Source organism: Ptychodera flava, chromosome 16 (assembly GCF_041260155.1).
Source record: "Ptychodera flava strain L36383 chromosome 16, AS_Pfla_20210202, whole genome shotgun sequence".
Lineage (NCBI taxonomy): Eukaryota > Metazoa > Hemichordata > Enteropneusta > Ptychoderidae > Ptychodera > Ptychodera flava.
The window spans coordinates 28,767,035-28,790,177 of NC_091943.1; the positions used below are offsets into that span (position 1 = coordinate 28,767,035).

At 37.7% G+C, this 23,143-nt stretch overlaps 1 long non-coding RNA gene across 1 annotated transcript; it reads right to left on the reverse strand.

Annotated features, from left to right (window-relative positions):
* Positions 1 to 7,606: 7,606 nt before the first annotated feature.
* Positions 7,607 to 15,837, reverse strand: LOC139114489 (uncharacterized). Its single transcript, XR_011547877.1, has 3 exons — positions 15,704 to 15,837; positions 11,336 to 11,417; positions 7,607 to 10,711 (listed from the first exon to the last, which is right to left on the reverse strand). It is a non-coding gene; the product is annotated as an uncharacterized lncRNA (long non-coding RNA).
* Between the last annotated feature and the right edge of the window lie 7,306 nt (positions 15,838 to 23,143).

A 23,143-nucleotide genomic window follows, 5' to 3' on the forward strand; every position in this document is an offset into this window, starting at 1 on the left:
TGTTCTAGCTTTCTGTTTTCTGTTTGTACTAATCTAAGACCCCAGCTCCCAGTGTTTGGAATATATAATGTCCCAACAATTGAAGTTCCAGGCCCCCCAAGGCTGTCCCTATCACAGATGGCTTTTGTCTTTGGTGCAGCCCCCTGGATTGTCCCCATGTCTGCAGTGTGCTTAATTTGCATATGTGTGTACCTGAGCCATCTCATACTCATCATTTTTTAGAAGTGCACATTTCCAATGCAATCAAAATGTAATCCAGAGATTTTACAGTGGACTGTGTTGACCGGTTGGTATTAGACGAACTAGACATATTGTCTAAATTGAGGTGTTTTCAACACTGCCAGGCGTAACTATCAGCTAGGCAGTAATATCAGTCACTTACAAAGAAATCGGCCTCACAAAAGTTGAAACATTGTCTAGCAGGAGGTCAGAAGTTTTCAAAGCAACACTGCCACAAACGTCCATGTACAGCCTGCTAACTGTTCAAGACTGATCACGTGGTTTCAGGTGTAGTTGACTACATCTGACCTCCTGCAAGACAATGTTTCAACTTTGGCAGAGTTAATTTCTATGTGATCAACTGGTATTACGGCTTAGCTGATAATTACACCTGACAGTGTTGGCAACACCTCAATTTAGACTGCCAATGGGTCAACACAAACCACTGTTGCTCCAGTGTGAGACGTGTGTATACCGTAGTATGGGAAAGCTATCAGTAGTCTTTGACAAGGTCAGTATATATGAAAAGGAAAATGTTGTACGGTAAATGCAAAAATGGTCAAAAAATCAAAACTATAGAGCTTTTTTTCTAGTTCCTAAGATGTTTTGGACATAAACTGCTAGGAATGCTGTGATTCTGATTTTTTAGTCACAGCTTAACATTAAAAAAACATGCTAATGAGCTAAATAAATGCACATTTTAAACAAAAAAATGTGAGCACTACGGGTCTAATTACGCTGATATTGTGGATATATATTCTTAGGGATGAACTTGCTCAAATTTGGTCTTATGTAAGATTTTACATTGTAAAGTTTTTAACTACTATATAGTCCATGACAGCTATTTGGATGGGCATACATCCCATGTCAGTCTGTATGTATGAATGTACGTATGTATGCTCGTATGTCCACCCACTCAAATATTGTGTGAACCACAGTACTTACAGACTTGATATTTGTTGTGCAAATGAAAATAAGATTGGCAAACTATAATCTTGTTTGATATTGTTGAAAATATTCAAATCAGCTCTAAAATGCCACTTTTGGTAAAAAATCTTCATCACCCCCCCGGTCAGACAGCTTTGGCATTTGGTTTTTTGGTATGCAGGTGTTGGTTATATTTTGCATGTTCTCGATTTGTCACTTTTGCGGTGAACATGTTTTAGACTGATGCCTGTAAATTGTTTTGTAAGTTAAAAAGGGCTGCAACTAGTCAGTTTTTAGATACACTTATGTATCACCACTGCCACATATGCAGACCTACATACTCAAACATGAAAGGTACAATTTCTTGTTGTTGATATTTATTTTATCTTGATCCTGTAGCACAGCACGCTAGGCCCACATTTTCTGTGTCAGTAGATATCAAAAGAGATCTTACAAGTCTACACCTGTCTTTACTCCTTTTACTGTACAGAACAATGGGATAAAGCAGAGACGACATTTCCTATTAATTATCTCATAGATAGCACTCTGCATATAATACATTATTAACAGGATGTGGTTAATATTGAGGTCTAAAAAGTACCTTAGCTCTACGTCAACTTTTAATACAAATATGGGAGAAAAAAATAGTGTGTAGTAAAAATCTATGGGGGTAAAAACGCCCAGCATGCACTGCGAAAAAGGAGGGCCTGTAATACTTAGGTCCTAGCTATACGCTGTCGCTGGTTTGACGCCGTATGTTAAATAATACAAAGTTCGAACCCCTCATCCACCATCTTTAGCAGATTTTCGTGATCATGAACGTCCAGATATTTCACGGTAATGAGGACAGCGCTATCAGAGAAAGTGACAAAGCAAGAGATACTGGTAAGTTACATGCTATCAGAGATAGTGACAAAGCAAGAGATACTGGTAAGTTACATGCTACCAGAGAAAGTGACAAAGCAAGAGATACTGGTAAGTTAGTGTATGATGAGGGCCGTGTCGATTCCGTCCATGGGACAAAGGGTATATGAAGACCACAAAGTGGCCAATGACGTTTCGGCTACTTTTTGATTCGATCTCAGACGACTCCCTTGTTGTATACTTTATCTGATGTACGACACAAAGGGCCATGTAGGCCTGCAGAATTATAAAGAAATAAATCCGTGGCAAAACGCGTCCAACGGTTTTCCTTTAACCTCACATTTGAATGTAAAATGGGATAAGGACACCTTTTTATGTTTTTCATTAAAACGTTATCGAAAGATAATTAGTCTGTAAGCCCGTTTTCATTACATAGCTACTCATTCCGAAAAGGTTATCATGTAACAAAACGAGGGTACCCCTCTCACCAAACGGTGGGAGGGGGTCTAATTGCTTCCATTCGTTTCATCGTGACTCCCGATATATTACTTAAAGCACTAGACACTCGAAACAAAGATTTTCGAGTGTCTATGCTTAGGGAAAACAAAACAAAAAATGTGACTTCAAATGTTTCTCTCTCTCTCTCTCTCTCTCTCTCTCTCTCTCTCTCTCTCTCTCTATTATGATAAGACATTCCGTCTACTATACATGTACTGTGACAGGTTCGGTCTCTGTTATACGCCCAAGATCCAATGTACCACGCATAAAACCATTTAGTTTACAACAATGTAGCAATTAACAAGTACAGTGTAAGTTGCCAGACTAACAGGTGTCTATCGTATTACGGAGCTTTCGGCTTCTCGGTGACATTTGTTAGCATGATCACAAGTATGTTGAATGAATCAGAACGGCAGTTTTAGCTTCTATCTGTAGCGTAATTTCGATTTTAATTTGCTTTCTGGCAGCTATGGGAACCTCAGTAAGCAGCAAATATTCACTCATTTGCAGCTAACTATATTTATTACGAATTAGAGAGTGCTAGCAGAGTGCCATCATCATTCTCACTGTATTATATATATGCATTTATTGCATTTCCAGGCCTCCGGCCCAAATACAAATCAGGAAACATGTACAAAGAATAGAGCCATGCAAAAGATACATATCTGAACATGCACTTAAAGAACTGCTTTTCTCCTACACAAAGCTTTGAATACAAATTTACAGAGATTAAGCAACAGATCAGACTGATTTGTTTTCATAAGTCTTGTAAATTAAAGGAAATTTGCGTCTTTCTGAAATTCTTCTGGTAAGTATTCCTCTCTGAGATCTCTGTACAATGGACAGACTAGAACAAAATGATATTCGTCTTCTATTTCAGTAGAGTTAAAAAGTACAGATTCTATCTTTTGTATCAACATTTTGTCTTAAACTTAAACTGTATTATAAGCTTATACCGATTGCTCACACCTTCACTTCATCTATTTTTTTTCAAAACTTGACTACTTTCATATATTTCACATTTCTCATACTTCGAATTTCTTTTACAAGGTATAAGCACAGACAAACGTAGACTGTCTATATTTGTCAAACCCATCCATCACACCAGGTTTTACAATCTGTTGAAACCTGTGCTTTATTTTGGATTTGGCGGGAACTCAATTAAATAGCACAATGTCTATGTAACAAAAGTGGCGCGAAGTATTTTGACAAATAACAAGTTCTGCGGATAGTTGCAAACTTAAATAATGATATGGGCGTAAAGTTCATTACCTTGGATAGAACGCGCATATTTACACACTTAAAGAGGATATAGTCGTCGGAACTGCGCCTGTGCGAGTTTGTTGTTTACAAACTATGTATTTCGTGCACGATATAAAGATGCACCTCATCATCATAGCTGTGACATTTAAATTATACGACAATAGATTATGACAGACATGTTTTAACTGTCATCAATCACTATTGTGCCTTGGATACATTGTTGCCATGGGTCGTATGGGTCCCATACGACCTTTGAGCGCAGTTCCGAGGACTATATCCCTTTAAAGAGGAGATTACTAAGAATCGCGTACTTATGAAAAGGAAAAATACAAAACTACATACCGCTTTTTTGTTTTGTTTTCCCTAAGCATAGACTCTCGCAAATCTTTGTTTCGAGTGTCTAGTACTTAAAGTAATATATCGGCAGTTAAAATGAACGAATGGACGAAATTAGCCCCCCCCCCCCCCGGTTTGGTGAGAGGGTACCCTCGTTTTGTTATAACCTTTTTGGAATGAGTATCCATGCAATGAAAACGGGCTCAAAGACTAATCATCTTTCGATAACGTTTCAATGATACATGAAAAGGTGTCCTTAGGCCAGAGAAAAAAAAAATCTTGTTCATCGGATTTTTTGGACCAAGTCCCAGGAGCGGCGAGCGAAAATTTTTTTTTTATTTTTTTTTTAGGCCGAAGGTAAACTCGGTTCTCTGGCATTTTTGCACAGATGCAGACAAGGCAAGATAATTGTTTCCCTTTTTACCAGAAATATCTCAGACAAGAAACACTGATACTGGTAACTGAATTCAATACTATATTTCCCAACAATAACATAGGCCATTACATTCACAGTTAGTGTTTGCACAACATATTCTGAGCATTTCAACATTCTCTCAGAATAAAACTGAAATGTACAGCAAATCACTGAAATTCAACAATTCAGTATTGTCCTTTAATATTGTCCTGGTGGGACCTAGCATCTGAGTTTTTTCATTTTACTTTGGCCCCATGTTTTGGCCTCTTTACCACTGTAAACATAGAGAAAGATAGATAGAGTGGCAACGGGTATTGTTTAAGGCGTGAATCGGTTACGTAACCCATCCATGTTCGCCTCGCCTAAGGTTGCTCTCGCCTCTCTTTTCCGAACAGTGCCGACCATGAATCCTTCGGTAGTTTTCGGATTTTCGCCAATTGCTAAGCGAAAGTATGTTCGGCAAAGTTTGTGTTGTTGTTGTCGTGTGGTGCTGAGCAGAATTGACGTGCTGGCGAAAACGGGAGTGTTTTGAGCTTCAGGAAAACGAGTTTTACCGTTTTAAAAATTCCTCTCATATTTTTATGAATATATAATGAGTGTGTTTGAACCAAATTTGAAAGTCTTTTATCGATACTGTATGTCTGGTTTTACTCAATGGTTTACGGTCAGTCGTACCCTGTTTTACACGTGCGTCAAGGAAAGACATGTTTATGAAACTGCTGGCGTGTTATGTTTTGATTGGCGTGAAGCAGTGTTTCTGGCCTGAGAGCTCACAAAGTAACTATGGTTGCTACGCGACTGGCAGTACGATGCCATCTCGTCGTATTTTTCGCATAATCTCGTGTAATCATCAACCACAAACAAAGCCTCCAAAAAGTTTAACACCTTTGGAGCTCATTTTAATATGAAAAGCCAATAGTCTACCGAGACGACCATGGAACAAAAGGCATGCAAGTGTTGCTACTCTGTCTATTTTACTCTGTGCCAATATGCAGTGACAGTCTATATATACAAATTTTAAACACGGTACTGTGATCTGAGTGAAGTTATATAGTCATCATTCAGATTGTACTTTAACATCGACGCAACCATGTGTTTTGTCATTGCCGTACATTTTTAGACTTTCGATGCAATTTTCATTCAATCGGATGCACCGTCCATCTGCTGTCACGATCTTGTTGAACAAATCGCCGAACGTAATCAGGACAAACACTGAATAGCGTCTCTGGAACTAACTGTTGGCCATCACGTCGAATGTTGGCAATCAAATTAATACTCATGATGTGACATGTACTAACCTTTACAAAACGAGCAAATTTCTGGCCAAATCGACCCACTTAATTGCGTCGTGATTCGCCAAATTCAGACGTCACAACAACCTGTTGGCAGTCAACTAAGTCCGAGCACGTATGAAGTCTCATTCAAAATCCCGTGCCCGTGAAAACCCTACACAGTGTAGGGCGCCACCAGCGGCAGTACTAAAAATATTTGTAATGCGGAAGTAAGAATTTGCCGCGATCAAAAAAAAAAAATTCCAAATATGCCAAAGTAGAAGCGGCGATTCCGATGAACAATTTATTTTTTCTTCCTGGCCTTATCCAATTTTACATTTAAATGTGAGGGTAAAAGAAAACCCTTAGACGCGTTTTGCCACGAATTCGCCCTGACCATTAACGTTTATTTATGGGCAAGGGCGAGAGGAAAGCCAAAAGTTAACGTTAATTGTGGCTTTCCTCTCGCTTGCACCCATAAATAAATGTTAACGGTCAGAATGGAGTCTGTTATTTCCATTATATTATCAACGAACCCAAGAAAACCGTCAAATTTTAAGAAAATTTCCCCCACGAAAGACAGCGGGGCCCCAGAACTTGTCAGTGAGCACGACGCACTCTCACGCGCGTTGTAAAAATATTGCAAATCCGGAGACTTTGGGGGAAAAGTGTCTAAACTTGGCCTACAAGTATGGGGTGAGAACACCGCCAAAATTATCTTGAAATATTTATTTAAACTTATCTTATCATTATTATTCCATTTATTTTGGTGATTTTGTGATAATTATGTAAATATTGTGCCATTATTATGCAATTATTTGATCATTATTTGGATATTATTTTGATATAATAACGAACCTATTTGGTAATTCGGTTGTTGTGACATTATTTGGCATTGATGTCTTGATTTGGAACTTATTTCACAATTATTATGCCATTATTTGGTGATTTGGTCATTTTTATGTCATTATTTTGTCTTTATTTTTCGATTATTTGGTCATGATTATGACATTATCTTGATATTATCTTGACATTATTATGAATTTATTATGTTAATTCGGTTATTTTGCCATTATTCGGCATTGATGTCTTGATTTGGAACTTATTTCATCATTATTTTGCCATTATTAGGTGATTTGGTCATTTTTATGTCATTATTTGGTCTTTATTACGCGATTATTTGGTGATTATTACGACATTATCTTGATATTATCTTGACATTATTATGAATTTATTATGTTAATTCGGTTGTTTTGCTATTATTTAGTATTTATGTCTTGATTTGGAACTTATCTCATCATTATTATTTCATTATTTGGTGATTGGGTCATTTTTGTGTCATTACTAGCCATTATTATGCGATTATTTGGTCATGATTACGACATTATTATGACATTAGCTTGGCTTTCAATTATTTGACCTACTTTATTATCTGAACTCATTATTTGACCTGCATTTGAACCCTACCCAGAAATCATTGCACATCACAATGGCGGCTGTGATTTGGTCGGTCTCCTCGGACAGAGAGAAAAAACCTGTAAACCAGTACGCGCGCACCCGGAGTATGTCATGTGGTTGCAAACCTGTCACACGAGTACCACTAGGACGTACGCCCTCTATGGTCACCTCTCTCGTCCGAACATGTTATGCAGAGTTGCTTTGAACTTACAAGTATTACTGGTGAGACGCCGCGTGTTTTGCCTGAAAAATGTCAATAATTTTTCTGTTTTGGTAGAGCAATGGGGTGTGAATTTATTAGAATCTTTTTTTTTCTCTGATGGTGAAACAAAACAGGAACAACAGTGACACAGGATCATGTTTTACTTTCCAAGATTTTATTCATTTCAACAATTCAAGATTACAACAGGTAACAACACAATTTTACATAATCAAACTTTCTAAGGTTAACAAAGGATGAAGAGTGAATAAAATTAACGGTTTCCTGTGGTAAAAATCTTACTTAGGGAGTCGTCATTATTTACGACCTTGGGGGAAGTCTGGGTCATGGTATTCTGAAATTTCAAGTAAACCCCCTGCCAACCCCAATGCATTTGAGTAACCCAGTCCCTAACACAGAAATTTTGACTGATCCCTCCCTCCCCCACTTAGAACAGTTAAATACCAAGACATGTATTTGTAACATTTACAAAACTACAGCAATAGTACAGACCTTTCATATCCTGCTAGAATATCATCGGTTACCTCATGACAGTTGAAAAAGATGAAACCGGCAAAAGGAAATTCAAAGTCACAATAAAATGTAGATACAAAAGCTCATGCTGTAACCACTATCCAACCATATAGTATTGTTTACTTTGGATGGGTATCATGACAAGGTTTTCACTAAGATATCTGACAGGGCAGAATTTGAAAGTACAGGAGAACAGTCAGGAGGCTGGGGGCAGTGTCAGAGGAGTTGTACCCTCTCGTGTTGAAAATTTGAGAGATTGATGTGTACAATAATGCAGTCTGGTGCAATATGAGAGATGTTATCAATTTGTGTAAAACTGTTAGAACACCTCACAGACGAAAAGTGTGAGAGGCGTGTCCCCTCTGCCACGTCGGGAATTTTGAGAAATTAATGAGTTCAATGATGCAGTCTGGTGCAATATTAGGTGTTTTCTATTTGTTTTTACTAAGTAAAACTGTTAGAACACTCCAGGGGGAGAGGAAATGACAGGGGGTCGGATTAAGAATTTTGAGAAATTGATGAAATGGTGCAATCTGAGAGGTATTTCAATTCATTTTGTACCAAAAATTGAGCAACCCCCTTCTTTCTCTCCAATTTTGAACAACCCCCTTGTAGCTTTCAATTTTTTGAGTGACTACCCTCACATTCCTCTGACCCCCCAGGCCCTTATGTTAAATTACTCTAAAAGACCCATAAAAATATTCTTGATGGCCTTAGAACTAAATTTGTGAACAACATGTACAGTAAAAGTGGTCAACTTTGATGCAGTCTTGCTGATGCATTTTTATGGGGCTTGAACTCACAATATCTACAATACTAATTCGCCTAGCTTAGCAGTCAGTTAAAACCCCTACAAATAGGCATTTCAACTAGCAGCGGCCTGGTGGCTCATGTAGCTGTACTGTGATAATATTCAAGAGAATCCATAGGATAGCTAGTTGTGTGCCTCAATCTGGCAAAACAACAATTAGCAATAACAGCAATAATAATAAATATCAATTTCTGCAAGTCATTTAAAAATATACCACCAAGGGCACAGTATTGCTCCTATCTGACAAACAAAAAGAGCTTCCTATTTCCACTTATTCACTCAAAATGCTATTGTGTTTGCAAAGAGTTTGAACTTTCAATTTTCATAGGCAGAATTCCGTTTTAAACACCCACTTTTCAATTTTGTAGATCAACAGTAAAATTTGATGGTCCTTGCTTGAAATGTTAAGATTTACTCAGAGTTAAGTTATCCACAGATGAGCCAAGAATACAATGTGCAATATACAGACCAAATAACCTGGTGATAAACTGGTGAGAAGGAAACTTACAACAGCTCAATTAACTTTCAAATGTTGGACGTCAGAGTAAATTGAAAGATTTCAATAACTTCCTAGTTGTATGAGTAGTATGTGTAACATTAAATGTGAAAACTTCTTGGTTTCAGATAAAAATGTGCAATTATATTTTGACAATTACTGCAAGCAAGATATATTGTAGGTCAACATTGCCTACTGTAAGTTCAAAGTTGTAATCAAAAGCAGGCAACCACTGGTAATTGGTCGATGATAACTGATAAATTCGAACCTTGGAAGAAGTAAATATATGCAGTGTACTGATCAAACAACAATATGGTGTCAGAGGGATAGGTCGTCAACATTAATATCGTTGTTTATTCTGTTTGTGTGGTGAAGTGACCTGATATTATCATTCATCACTAATCTTATTCAATCTACACATGATTTCACTCGGCTGCCTTCATCTTTGTGAAGATTTACTTAATTAAGTGATACCATGACAGGTTTTTTTGTTTATGTAACAAAATGATTGGAACTGATACAAATAAACTGGAGTCTGTTTTAATGGTATGGTGAATCTTGCCATATGCCTTCTTGTGGATTGAAATCCCTCATCAGTGTATGGGGTTTCCTCCATGAAATATTTGCTAAAGTTGATCCACTACATAAACATAGCCTCACAACTTTTTTCTAGATCATATTTCACTACAAATTGGCACCAAATAAAACTACATTATTTTCAGTGTCTTCAAAATTGATTTACAAGGTATTCAGGGTTGGAATAGGTCATTCAAGCTTGCAGACTAATATATTGGCTCCAAAAATAAAAAATCATGGGTTCCCTCAGTTTGAAAAATGATTTGGCTTAGGTAGTCTCCAGGGATTTTTATAAGAAAATGCAAAGCTATCAGATAAACATCAATTAGACAAAAGCACTTTTTGACCAAAATTGACAAAAATTGCTCCAAAAATACAAAATTTTGCATTTTCTCACTGTATAAAAATATCTGACTTAAGTCATCCTAAGGACCTGTATATTAAATATCAAAAAGTCTGACAAGGAGTTTGAAGAAAAAATAGATCTACAATGACAAAAATAATCTAAAAAATACAAAGTTGCATATCTTGGCACGATTTTACAAAATCTTATTGCTGTCATCCTAAGGGACATGTATAATCAATATTAATGTGTCTGACCAGAACGTTTGAATGATATTTTTGGTTAAATATGACAATAATTGCCTTAAAATTTAAGTTTTAAAATATTTCATAACAATATGGACAAATGTCAATAAGGTTATCCCTGCAGAACAGTATAATTAGATTTCTGTGGCAATACTAGAGTTTATTTGCTTCTTCAAGCATAACCATTCTTTTCCTTGACATAAGGTAAACTTCAGCCTCCTCCAACTACACAATTGTGATGTAATCTACAACAAACCTGAGTGAGAAAAATAGAAATATAGATATACTATTAATACATTTTTGTATATTTCTTTCATCCATGAAAACCTGTGGTAGATAATGTCATAAAATGTATGATATCATGATAGGGCTAGCCCATAAACTTGTGCACAGTAACATTGGAAATGTAATTCAATAGAATGTAATAGTTCAATAATTATATGAGTTCTGTGTGCAATAAAAATATTTGTTAAAATACTCTTATTTAGCACTGGTGTTGATGACCTCCACTGCTTAAGCACGTGGCTCCTTGTTGAGTCTGATTACCCAGTATACTGTGCACCAGGATGCTGATGTTAAAACAAGTCCTTACGGCCGCTTTCCAATACCAGTGCAATCACACATACAAGTGCTATGCTGACAAGCTATATATTGATATTTTAGCAATCTTTTTGTAGTAAAATAACAACTTACAGTGGGCAAATATAAATAATGAAAAAATATCAAAAGTAAGCGTTACAGGCCCTCTAAATTTTTGAGAGTTGTAATATAATAACTTACACAATTATCCCAAAACAATTCACAGGATACAGCTCAAGTTGTAACTACAAAATGGTACACCAATGTGAGAAGCAACATGTGAACATAATACCCTACTTACATTGACGTTTCTTTCACATTCCTCTTCCGAAACAAACTTCTTACCATCTGTAGTTAAGGTAGTATCATAGCATTCAAAGATACTGTTAAAACAAACAAAAATCCATTATTACATCAGAATGAATACTCTGTTCACAGACGTTTCATATTAAAAATTAGTCTTTTTTTAATACTCTCTGTTTTCAACAGACATGCCATGAACCTTCAAAAGACACAGTTTATGTTTTACTTTGCATATAAAAAATGATATCAGTCTTGCAATGGTTATATATAAGTGGAGCTGACAACAGTTGCCCTAAATGGGCAGTGACACATATGATTTGAATAAAATATCACTTTTAACATGGTCGTCATTTCCTTTCTTTGGCAGGTTACATCTGAACATATTTTACAGTACATGATCCTCATACAAATTAAAATGCCTCTTATTCAAAATGTAAGAACTTTATTGCCAATAAAAAAGGTTTTGTTTAACAACATTTAAAATAAATAATGTGAAAATTTAAGAAAGTTTGACTAAGTTTGTCCGTGCAACCAGGTGACACATTGTGACTCAGCATACTAAAAATGCAGTTCCTGTAAAAAATTTAGATTTGACAACTTAAATCAATTGGCGATAGCATAGAAAGATGAAAACCAATGAGAAAACTTAGCAGTCAAAGAATTAGCACAGTAAGAGAGATGCACCAGAGTGTCCGTGCAACCAGGTGACACATTGTGACTCAGCATTCTAAAAATGCAGTTCCTGCAAAAAATTTAGATTAGACACCTTAAATCAGTTGGCGATAGCATAGAAAGATGAAAACCAATGAGAAAGCTTAGCAGTCACAGCGTTAGCACAGTAAGAGAGATGCACCAGAGTGTCCGTGCAACCAGGTGACACATTGTGACTCAGCATACTACTACTAATAATAATAATTAATTTATTTATAAAGCGTCAATATCCACAACAAAGTGATCAAGGACGCTGTGAGAAAATTTACATATCACAAAAGGCAATTAAAACAGTAATAAAAAAAAAACTACAATAAAACCATCTAAAACCGAAGTCTAAAATGCAAATTTAAAAAGGAAAGTTTTAACATTAGTTTTAAAAATTGACAGGCTAGGAGAACGCCGAATATCTAATGGAAGACTGTTCCAGAGTATGGGAGCTGCCACACTAAACGAACGATCTCCATACTTCTTTGTGCGCGATCGAACCGGACGAAGTCTGAACTGGTCAGCTGACCTCAAGTTACGACATGGAACATAGAGTGATATCATATTTGAAAGATAACTGGAGCAAGCCCGTGAATACACTTATAAGTCAGGACTAACATCTTAAATACAATGCGCTGTGTCACCGGTAACCAATGCAACTGGTACAGAACAGGGGTGATATGAAGAGAGATTTTTGATCGAGTTACAATTCTTGCAGCCATGTTTTGAACTCGTTGAATCTGAATGATTAAATTATTCGGAAGTCCATACAACAGAGAGTTACAGAAATCAATACAAGATGTGATAAAAGCATGGACAAGTTGTTCTGTGGCAGACCTTGATAAAATATTTACGAATACGAGCAATGCGTCGTAGATGAAAGGTTGCCGTACGGCAGATCTCTGAAACATGAGGTCTCAGTGTGAGATGAGAATCAAGGATGACGCCTAGGCTTTTGGCCTGATAGCAAACAGGAATTTTAGCATCTCCAACACAAATTTCTGTGATATTTCTATCAGATGGACAATCCGAGGAGAAAATTACAAATTCTGTTTTATCATCGTTTAAAGTGAGAAATTTGTAGACATCCAGAGTCTGACATCTGAAATGCAATTTTCAAGATTTGAAATCATTCTAATGGCATTATCCCTGGTGAAAGACATATACAATGTTGAATCATCAGCATAAAAACTATAAAGACATCCATGACTAGCGACTAATTTACCGAGCGGAGAGGTATAAACATTGAAAAGAATTGGACCTAACACTGATCCCTGAGGTACCCCGGTATCAAGTGGATGAAATGATGATTGAGTGGAATTTATAAGAACACACTGACTTCGATTTGAAAGATATGACTCAAACCACTTAAGTGCATAACCAGAAAGACCAAATTGGTCTCTTAAACGATCTAATAGAATAGTGTGGTTGACAGTATCAAATGCAGCAGAAAGGTCAAGTAAGACCAAGAATACATCACACTTATCATCGAGGGCAAGCAAAATATCATTTGTTACCTTTAAAAGAGCTGTTTCAGTACTATGTCCTGGCTTGTAGGCAGATTGCATTGGTTCATCTAATGAATGGCTGACAATATAGGTATTTAATCTGTCAGCAACAATACGTTCAAGATAATAATGCAGATTCTGCAAAAATATTTGATTAGACAACTTAAATAAGTTGGCGATAGCATAGAAAGATGAAAACCACTAGGAAAACTTAGAAGTCGCAGCCTTAGCACAGTAAGAGAGATGCACCAGAGTGTCCGTGCAACCAGGTGACACATGGTGACTCAGCATACTAATAATGCAGATTCTGCAAAAATATTTGATTAGACAACTTAAATCAGTTGGCGATAGCATAGAAAGATGAAAACCACTGGGAAAACTTAGAAGTCACAGCCTTAGCACAGTAAGAGAGATGCACCAGAGTGTCCGTGCAACCAGGTGACACATGGTGACTCAGCATACTAAAAATGCAGTTCCTGCAAAAAATTTAAATTAGACAACTTAAATCAGTTGGCGATAGCATAGAAAGATGAAAACCAATGAGAACACTTAGCAGTCACAGCCTTAGCACAGTAAGAGAGATGCACTAGAGTGTCCGTGCAACCAGGTGACACATGGTGACTCAGCATACTAAAAATGCAGTTCCTGCAAAAAATTTAAATTAGACAACTTAAATCAGTTGGCGATAGCATAGAAAGATGAAAACCACTGGGAAAACTTAGAAGTCACAGCCATAGCACACTAAGAGAGATGCGCCGGAGTGTCCGTGCAACCAGGTGACACATGGTGAATCAGCATACTCAAAATGCAGTTCCTGCAAAAAATTTAGATTAGACAACTTAAATCAATTAGTGATAGCATAGAAAGATGAAAAACCACTGGGAAAACGTAGAAGTCACAGCCATAGCACACTAAGAGAGATGCGCAGGAGTGTCCATGCAACCAGGTGTATAATGCTTTGAGCATTTTCGACCGTTCTTACTGAAGCATGCATCCTATCAAGAGAAAAGTGATAATATAAAACAAGGCCAACCACCTTAATGTTTGTAAATAAGTAGACTTTGATGTGTTTCAGACATCTCTTTGACTCTTAATTTTGACACAACTGTGAAACATCTGGTGAATTTAAGAGACACGTACGCTAACAATCATTGCTCTTAACGATTGTAGAAGAGTGTATACTGCTGTGTGTTACACCCCTAAGGTTAAAGTGATCAGTCTAACACAGGCATTTTGTCTTACCTATGGTCCTTCGAACTTGTTTGTTTTTAAATTGGAAAAGTCTAACCTGCATTATATTACCATGCCCTGCCCGTCGCATTTTGATTGGTCGAGCTGAACCACATGACTGACCACAAATACACAGTAATGGTTTGTTTACATGCCCGTGAATATGAATAATAAGATTAACAACTCAAAGTATCGTAACTTTACAACTGAAACGTAAATCATAATCAATCACAAAATAAAATGGAGCACTTGTGGGCCAAGTTGAGATACTTTTTTCTGAAAATATCTCCGGATTTGCCAATTTTTTACAGCGCGCGTGACAGTGCGTCGCGTATTGCTCAGTTTCTGGGGCCCAGTGTCGTTCGCCCCTGAAATTTTCAGAAATTTTGACGGTTTTCTTGGGTTCGCTGATAATATAATGGAAATAACAGACTCCGCTCTGACCATTAACGTTTATTTGTGGGCGCGGGCGAGAGGAAAGCCAAATTAACGGGCTCGGCAAGCCTCGCCCGTTAATTTTTGGCTTTCCTCTCGCCCTTGCCCACAAATAAACGTTAATGGTCAGCGCGTCGCCCGTTATTTCTATATTGGTTTCAATACGGATAAAAAATGTTGCTAAGAGATTTGCTATTGATATTTAGCAGTGCCATGAATACAAAAGCAAGCACAGTAGCTTTGTACGGCTTTGGACCATAACAATCAAACACTAAAGTGCTGAATCTGTCGAGGTCGATCATGATGACTGATGTATGTAGACACAGTCAGAGGCGGATTGTCATGTAGACCTGGTTTCGTCTGACCTCTGAATTTTAAAGACCTCTGAATTTTAAAACCGCCTGCATGCTAACACCAGAGATATATGAGAAATCGTATCCTTGTGTTACAAGCCTACGATCAAGAATCGAACAGACTACTATACTTGTACTCACTTGCTTCGAAATGGCACAAATGAAAACGTGCTTTGACAACCAGAGCTAGCACAAGGTATCAAGAATGCAAGGAATTACCCATGCTTGGACTTTCAACTCTGATCTTTGACATCGAAACATAACCAAATATGGGTGTGTCATAGCCAACAACCACATGACATATTTACAACCAGATGACAGGACTCCCAAACGCGCGTACTCCCTCTATCGAAAAAACCGGGCTTTGCGTAAGTTTTAAAGCGCAGCTTTAGCATATCCCGTATCTAGAATAGTTGGGCGTGCTCGAAAACTGAGGTCGACCACGATTTCGGATTAAAAATCGATTGTTTTCGGCGGCGGAACTGGGCTGTGGTGGGGTAGCCGACGGTGGCATGTCTCCATAGCTAGGCAGTTACAGTCCCTCCATCCCCAGAGTAGAGGGACTGTGGTTACACCTAGCTCTCTGCGTAGCAGGGCGGTGTGTTACCGGCGTTATACGGCCTCCCACCACATTAGGCAGGCCGTATAACGCCGGTAACACACAGCCCTGCCATGCAGAGCGAGGTTACACCCAACCTGCCACGCATAGCCAGCGTGCGAAATTCACGCTAACCCCGTGGCCTAAGACCAGCTGTTTTCATGCCGGACCAGTAACACTTGACAGATGTCCTGCTGTTCCTAAAGACAGGGACAGTAACGTTAAACTTTTCCTGTATGTACAGATGTTTACCAAAATGTTTTGCTAAGCTAAATACCCGACAAAATTATTCAAAGATACGAAATTTATTCTTTCAAGAGATTTGCAAAACGCGATTCGCAAATAAAGTTAACAGACTGATCGGCACGACGTCAAAGCCAAAGACCTTTAGGCCTAGGCCCACCTGACATTTTATCGCCAAAGTAATCAGTGGCGCTATGCAATATCCTGATTTGTAAAGCATTTCATTTGTTAGGTTCAAGATCTCCTAGCGTAATTGTTTTATAGCGCATCGACCGTGTTGCATGTGTCGCGGTAAACTGAATTTCGAGGACACTGCAACATTGGACTTTTGGACGACACAGTATCGAAATTAGAATTGTTTGGTCAGATCGTGGACCCCGAGAAAAACTACGTTTTATGGTCAGATATGTGAGATGGTGAAATCTCCGATGTTGGATATTTACCCACTGTTTTAGACAAGTATCGTATAATTTAAGTCAGATTCGGACTACGGAAGTCGGGCTTGGCTAGACAGACCACTGGACCAGTTTTTACACATAGTGATCTCCCAGATATCAAAACATCAATTATTTGCCCACGATTTGACAAGTATAGTATCGTTAAGTATCGAAGTTAGAGCCATATTGAGGAAATCGGGTTTGCCGGGCGGGTTTTGCAAGATCTGTCAGGTGGCAAATCTCTGACATATATATCGGACATTTGTACGGAATCGCCGATAAACATAGGAGATTTTACATAGATCAGACGAGCCTAAGACACAAGGCAAGTCATTCTAGTGACCATATGGTCCCAATCGCCGATAAATATCGAGTAAATATATGTGATTTCACAGATCCGCCGTGTTGAGACGCAAGGCAAGTCATTCTAGAATTGCCCAGTGTCGATTACTATAATTTAGAGTCCCAAAATCGCCGATATGTATCAGCTTGAAGTAAAATATCGGCAATTTCTCACTCCCGGCGTGCTGCGACAGACGGCAAGTCATTTTGTGTCGTCTAGTACCGATATTAGACCCGATATATAGATTGTGTATGACGGAAATATGTTGGACGTCAAACTTCAATACCAGAAAGTAAATGTCCGACATTTAACATTGTGGAAAGTAGTTCTGACTTTGATGGCTATTTGCCTTAGGTTAAGCCACAGTCCCATTATGTGGTTAAGATTACATTTTAAACATATTCGTGCCATTATTGAAGCCTTCTCATCCAGATGAGTCCAGATGAGAATTATGAAAAAAAATGAGAAAGCAATAGGGCCTACTTTTCTTTATCTTATTTTAAGGCCAGTTAGAGTTGCATCTGTATGCTACAGTCTGAAAAGCCGGTGATAAGTATCAAGGAAATATTCGTTCAATGAAGATGTCTTATCATACGTATGCCACATTACATTTTTGTTTGTCAGAACTATTCTCGAACATATGTTATTTTTATCGTAAATTCATAGGGGCACGGTCGCTAACCTAACGACTTTTTATAGCGTTGTTTGTCATGAAACTTTATGACTTTCCCCCGTAAAGAAGTATGTTGATTCGTTGTGAGGACTCCAACCTTTAAAACTGTATTGTCTCCCTATGCACGATTTTGATTCTTTCTTTTGTTTTCCCTTTCGATTGTGCGATGTTGTTTTTCTTCCGCAGAGCGCGATATTAATAGCGAAAACAATTGTTTTTATCAAGTCCACACGGCCGAACATGCAGTCGCTGTTTCCTCAAGCTGAGCTGCAAGTTGTACGTATTTTTGCTGTGTTGATTAGGCAAATAAAACATACTGCATACAGTCACCGAAGCATCGCCATACACATAGCTGTTGTGCCGTGTCTTGTACAGTATCATGACATTGGCAATTATTAAAACAAATAAACATTTACTGCAAGGAGTATTTTTGAAAATAACATGTCGGGAAGGACGGTATGCGAGGACTTGAAACACACTCAATTTTTATACCACGGGCATATAGGAAGAAATTAAATATTACCTGTAACCGTAACTTCAAAGATGCATCAGTTATGGAAAATTCTTGGAAATGTACGAATATATTTTACCTTTTGTAAGTTTTATATTGAAATACTCACGGGAATTAAAATTTCCTCCCTGCTTATTGTTGACATTTTTGCAACCGACTCTGTCCATATAAATTGTTTGTCAAATATTGTACGATATCATTCCTGTTTGTTAAATTTATTTAATTTTACATATAACATCGTCTAGAAAAATGATTTCAAAACCTTACATCTCAATATCTCGGCTATAGCATGTATAGAGACGCGTTGTAATCAAGTACAAATGAAAGATATACGATCACCGGCCCAACTCAAATCATATTGAAAAACCGAAATAATTTCTACATTTGGTGAAGCCAGTTATGAGAAACGGATTTCTTTTAAAACGTTCAGAACTATACCAAGAAAATTAAAAGTAAGTTCTGATAATCGGGTACAGTGGAAATCGGAAAGTTCCGCCCTGTTTAGGCCTACATCATGCCATTCTAATCACCTATAAATGATTTAGGCCTATTGTAATTTAGCATAATATATATCACATTGATAAATCATGGTTTATATATTTCAATTACAAAGGTTCGACGTTTTCTTCAAAAAAGGAATCGTTCGGAATCACATTGAAGTTTTCTAAACACAATGTTTAGGACACAATTTTAAAAAGACGGCTCTGTTAAAATTGAGTAGCCTAAGCTCAAAAATGCTGCCTCGATGCGTATAGCCTAGCTGTGGGTCCATAGCTGTGGTGTTTTCAGACGGGATTGCTGCCTTTTACGGGCTGGTTTTGACTTTTACTATTTTAACCCCGCCACCACAAAATCGTAAAAGTCAAAACCAGCCTAAAGTTTAAAAGGCAGGAATCCGGTCAGAAAACACCACAGTGGATCGACCCACAGCTACGTATAGCCATGGGTTTCATAGACTCAGGCAGATAGGCGTGGAGGTCGAGGCCCCCACCATTGCTGTGCCCTATGATGTAAACCGTGTCGGGCCGATTTATATGATAGAGCTCGGGTATTAATAACACCTTTTAGCTCTACGCACAGGCACCACCGTAGTTGATAGCGCTTTTAGTGCCCTTTTCTACAACACTAAAAGCGCTATCAACTACGATGGTGCTAGTGGCTCTACGAGAGTCTACATGGCAGGGCTGGGGCTGTCGACAGCCCGCTGGCTTCCAGTATGGAGCGCCCAGTTCCGCCGCCGATGACAATCGATTTTTAATCCGAAATCGTGGTCGACCTCTGTTTTCGAGCACGCCCAACTATTCTAGATACGCGATATGCTGAGCTGCGCTTTAAAACTTACACAAAGCCGGCTTTCCTCTCTCTATCCGAGGAGACCGACCAAATCACAGCCGCCATTGTGATGTGCAATGATTTCTGGGTAGGGTTCAAATGCAGGTCAAATAATGAGTTCAGATAATAAAGTAGGTCAAATAATTGAAAGCCAAGCTAAGTCATAATAATGTCGTAATCATGACCAAATAATCGCATAATAATGGCTAGTAATGACACAAAAATGACCCAATCACCAAATAATGAAATAATAATGATGAGATAAGTTCCAAATCAAGACATAAATACTAAATAATAGCAAAACAACCGAATTAACATAATAAATTCATAATAATGTCAAGATAATATCAAGATAATGTCGTAATCATGACCAAATAATCGCGTAATAAAGACCAAATAATGACATAAAAATGACCAAATCACCTAATAATGGCAAAATAATGATGAAATAAGTTCCAAATCAAGACATCAATGCCGAATAATGGCAAAAGAACCGAATTAACATAATAAATTCATAATAATGCCAAGGTAATATCAAGATAATGTCGTAATCATGACCAAATAATCGCATAAGAAAGACCAAATAATGACATAAAAATGACCAAATCACCAAATAATGGAATAATAATGATGAAATAAGTTCCAAATCAAGTTATCAATGCCGAATAATTGAATTAACATAATAAATTTGTAATAATGTCAAGGTAATGTCGTAATCATGACCAAATAATTGCATAGTAAAGACCAAATAATGACGTAAAAATGACCAAATCACCGAATAATGGCAAAATAATGATGACATAAGTTCCAAATCAAGACATCAATGCTGAATAATGGCAAAAGAACCGAATTAACGTTATAAATTCATAATAATGTCAAGATAATATCAAGATAATGTCGTAATCATGACCAAATAATCGCGTAATAAAGACCAAATAATGACGTAAAAATGACCAAATCACCTAATAATGGCAAAATAATGATGAAATAAGTTCCAAATCAAGACATCAATGCCGAATAATGGCAAAAGAACCGAATTAACATAATAATTGATAATAATTTCAAGGTAATGTCGTAATAATCACCAAATAATCGCATAATAAAGACCAAATAATGACATAAAAATGACCAAATCACCTAATAATGGCAAAATAATGATGAAATAAGTTCCAAATCAAGACATCAATGCCGAATAATTGAAAAAGAACCGAATTAACATGATAAATTCGTAATAATGTCAAGATAATGTCGTAATAATCACCAAAATAATCGCATAATAAAGACCAAATAATAACGTAAAAATGACCAAATCACCAAATAATGGCATAATAATGATGAGATAAGTTTAAATAAAGATTTCAAGATAATTTTGGCGGTGTTCTCACCCCATAGTATGACCCCATATACAAGAGCTCCATTATATTTTGTGATTGTTTTTATCTCTGTGCAAATCATAATTTACGTTTTAGCTCTAAAGTTACCTAGTTTACAATATTATTCATATTCACGACATGTAAATAATGTATTTGTGGTCAGTCACGTGGTTCAACTCGACCAATTACACAATGACTATATACTTAGTATTCCGCTGCGATCTTGCTTTGAGTATTAGATAGTGAATACAGAGATTCAAGAATAGCCGATCTTGAGGTTTATTATGGTACCTAGCTTCTATAACGGAACTTTAAATTTGCAGCCAATACATCGGTTTGAATACGGTATCTTAATTTATACTCACGCGATTACGCTATGATTGCTCAGAAGCAAGAGCTTCAGCTATGCATGACGTCTGAAATCGACAAAGTATGACCAAAATGTGTGTTTTTATTCTGCGTCGCCACTCTGATGTTGGGCAAGTGATCATGCTCGAAAGCACTTTGGACCTTAGACCACATAGGAAATATATACGGTATAATTCTGACTTGCTATTTATTTATGTCTGAAAATGTTTTGACGAGTAATCGTACCAAAAGTCCATGAAACCATTCAAATTATAACTTTAGGGACCGTTCAGTTTTTACGCCTGGGGTGGGGGGCGGCAAAATCTTGTTGCCGGTTTTCAAAAAATATAGACCCCCCTGCATTTTTTGTGAAAAAGATGACCCCCCCCCTTAGTCAGACGAAAACATTTGATGGACCCCCCCCCCCCCCCCGGCTGAAAAATAACCAAAACCTATATGTCAAATTTACGGTTTGGATTTGAACTCTGGTACGCGGCGCACTTTATCCATGTAGCAGAGATGCCAGTGCACAAACTTCTCAGCCACATCCATGCAAATGTCTGTTAATTAGGACAACTGTAAGGCAATTTTTAACTTCATTTCCATAGACAACTTATGTCCATCACACTGTTATGCAAATTCCCCTTTTTGTCTCAGTGCTACCATTCAGGGTCGCGAGCATGTAAATGGTCTTTCAAAGATGAGATAGGCACTTAACCAGATACTACTGTAATATGAGTTGGCCGCCGAGGGCAGCCCGCTGCTTATTGTAGTGGGTTTGCAAGTCCGGACCTGCAGGTAAAGAGGGTTATGGGCCACACGTCGATCATGGCCATTGCATGAAGTAAACCTATTTATTGTAGTGGGCCGCCGAAGCCCACCGGTAAAGAGGGTCGATCATGGCCATTGCATGAATTAAACCTAATTGGAGAGGGGCACCAAAGGCGTCTGCCCGTTAAGAGGGTCATGGGCCATTACATAAAGTCAATTTATTGTAGTGGGCCGCCAAAGGCGGCCCGCCGGTAAAGAGGGTCGATCTTGGCCATGGCATAAAGTGAATTTATTGTAGGTATTATGTTTTTGAAAATGTGGTGACCCCCCCCTTTCCTACCAGTGAAAAAGCGATGACCCCCCTTTGCGGATTCCAAAATTACGATGAACCCCCCCCCGTCGTAAAAAACTGAACGGTCCCTTAGCTGACGTGAAAATGCTAAATGTCTCACATTACTACTGTTTGAATGTATCTCAGTACTTTCATCAACTCTGCCCGAGTCCTTCCTATTATCACTACTAGGCAAAGTTCATTAAATATGCAATTACCAAGTGCTAAACGTCTTTCACTATACTGTTACACTATTATGTCATCAGCATACACAGCAAAGTTCATGTATTTTGGTAAAGGCCTTCCAGTCTGATGTTCCTATTTGGTCATTGAGTATGCAAATTGGTGATCAAAGAATGCTTAACGACTCTCATTAATGTTATATCATGGTATCTTCAATGTACCTAGCAAGTAACGTGCACTTTTGTCAAGTCAATCCAGATGTATATCCCCAATTAGAAAAACGTATTGAATATGCAAATGGGTGCAAATGGGTCCATTTTACCTTGAAATTTGCCATGTGGTTCCTTTTAGCATCTGTTAGAAGAATCATAAGATATGATAGCGTCATTCTGAAAATATCAGATTTCTACTATAATTACGTAAATTACAATTAATAAA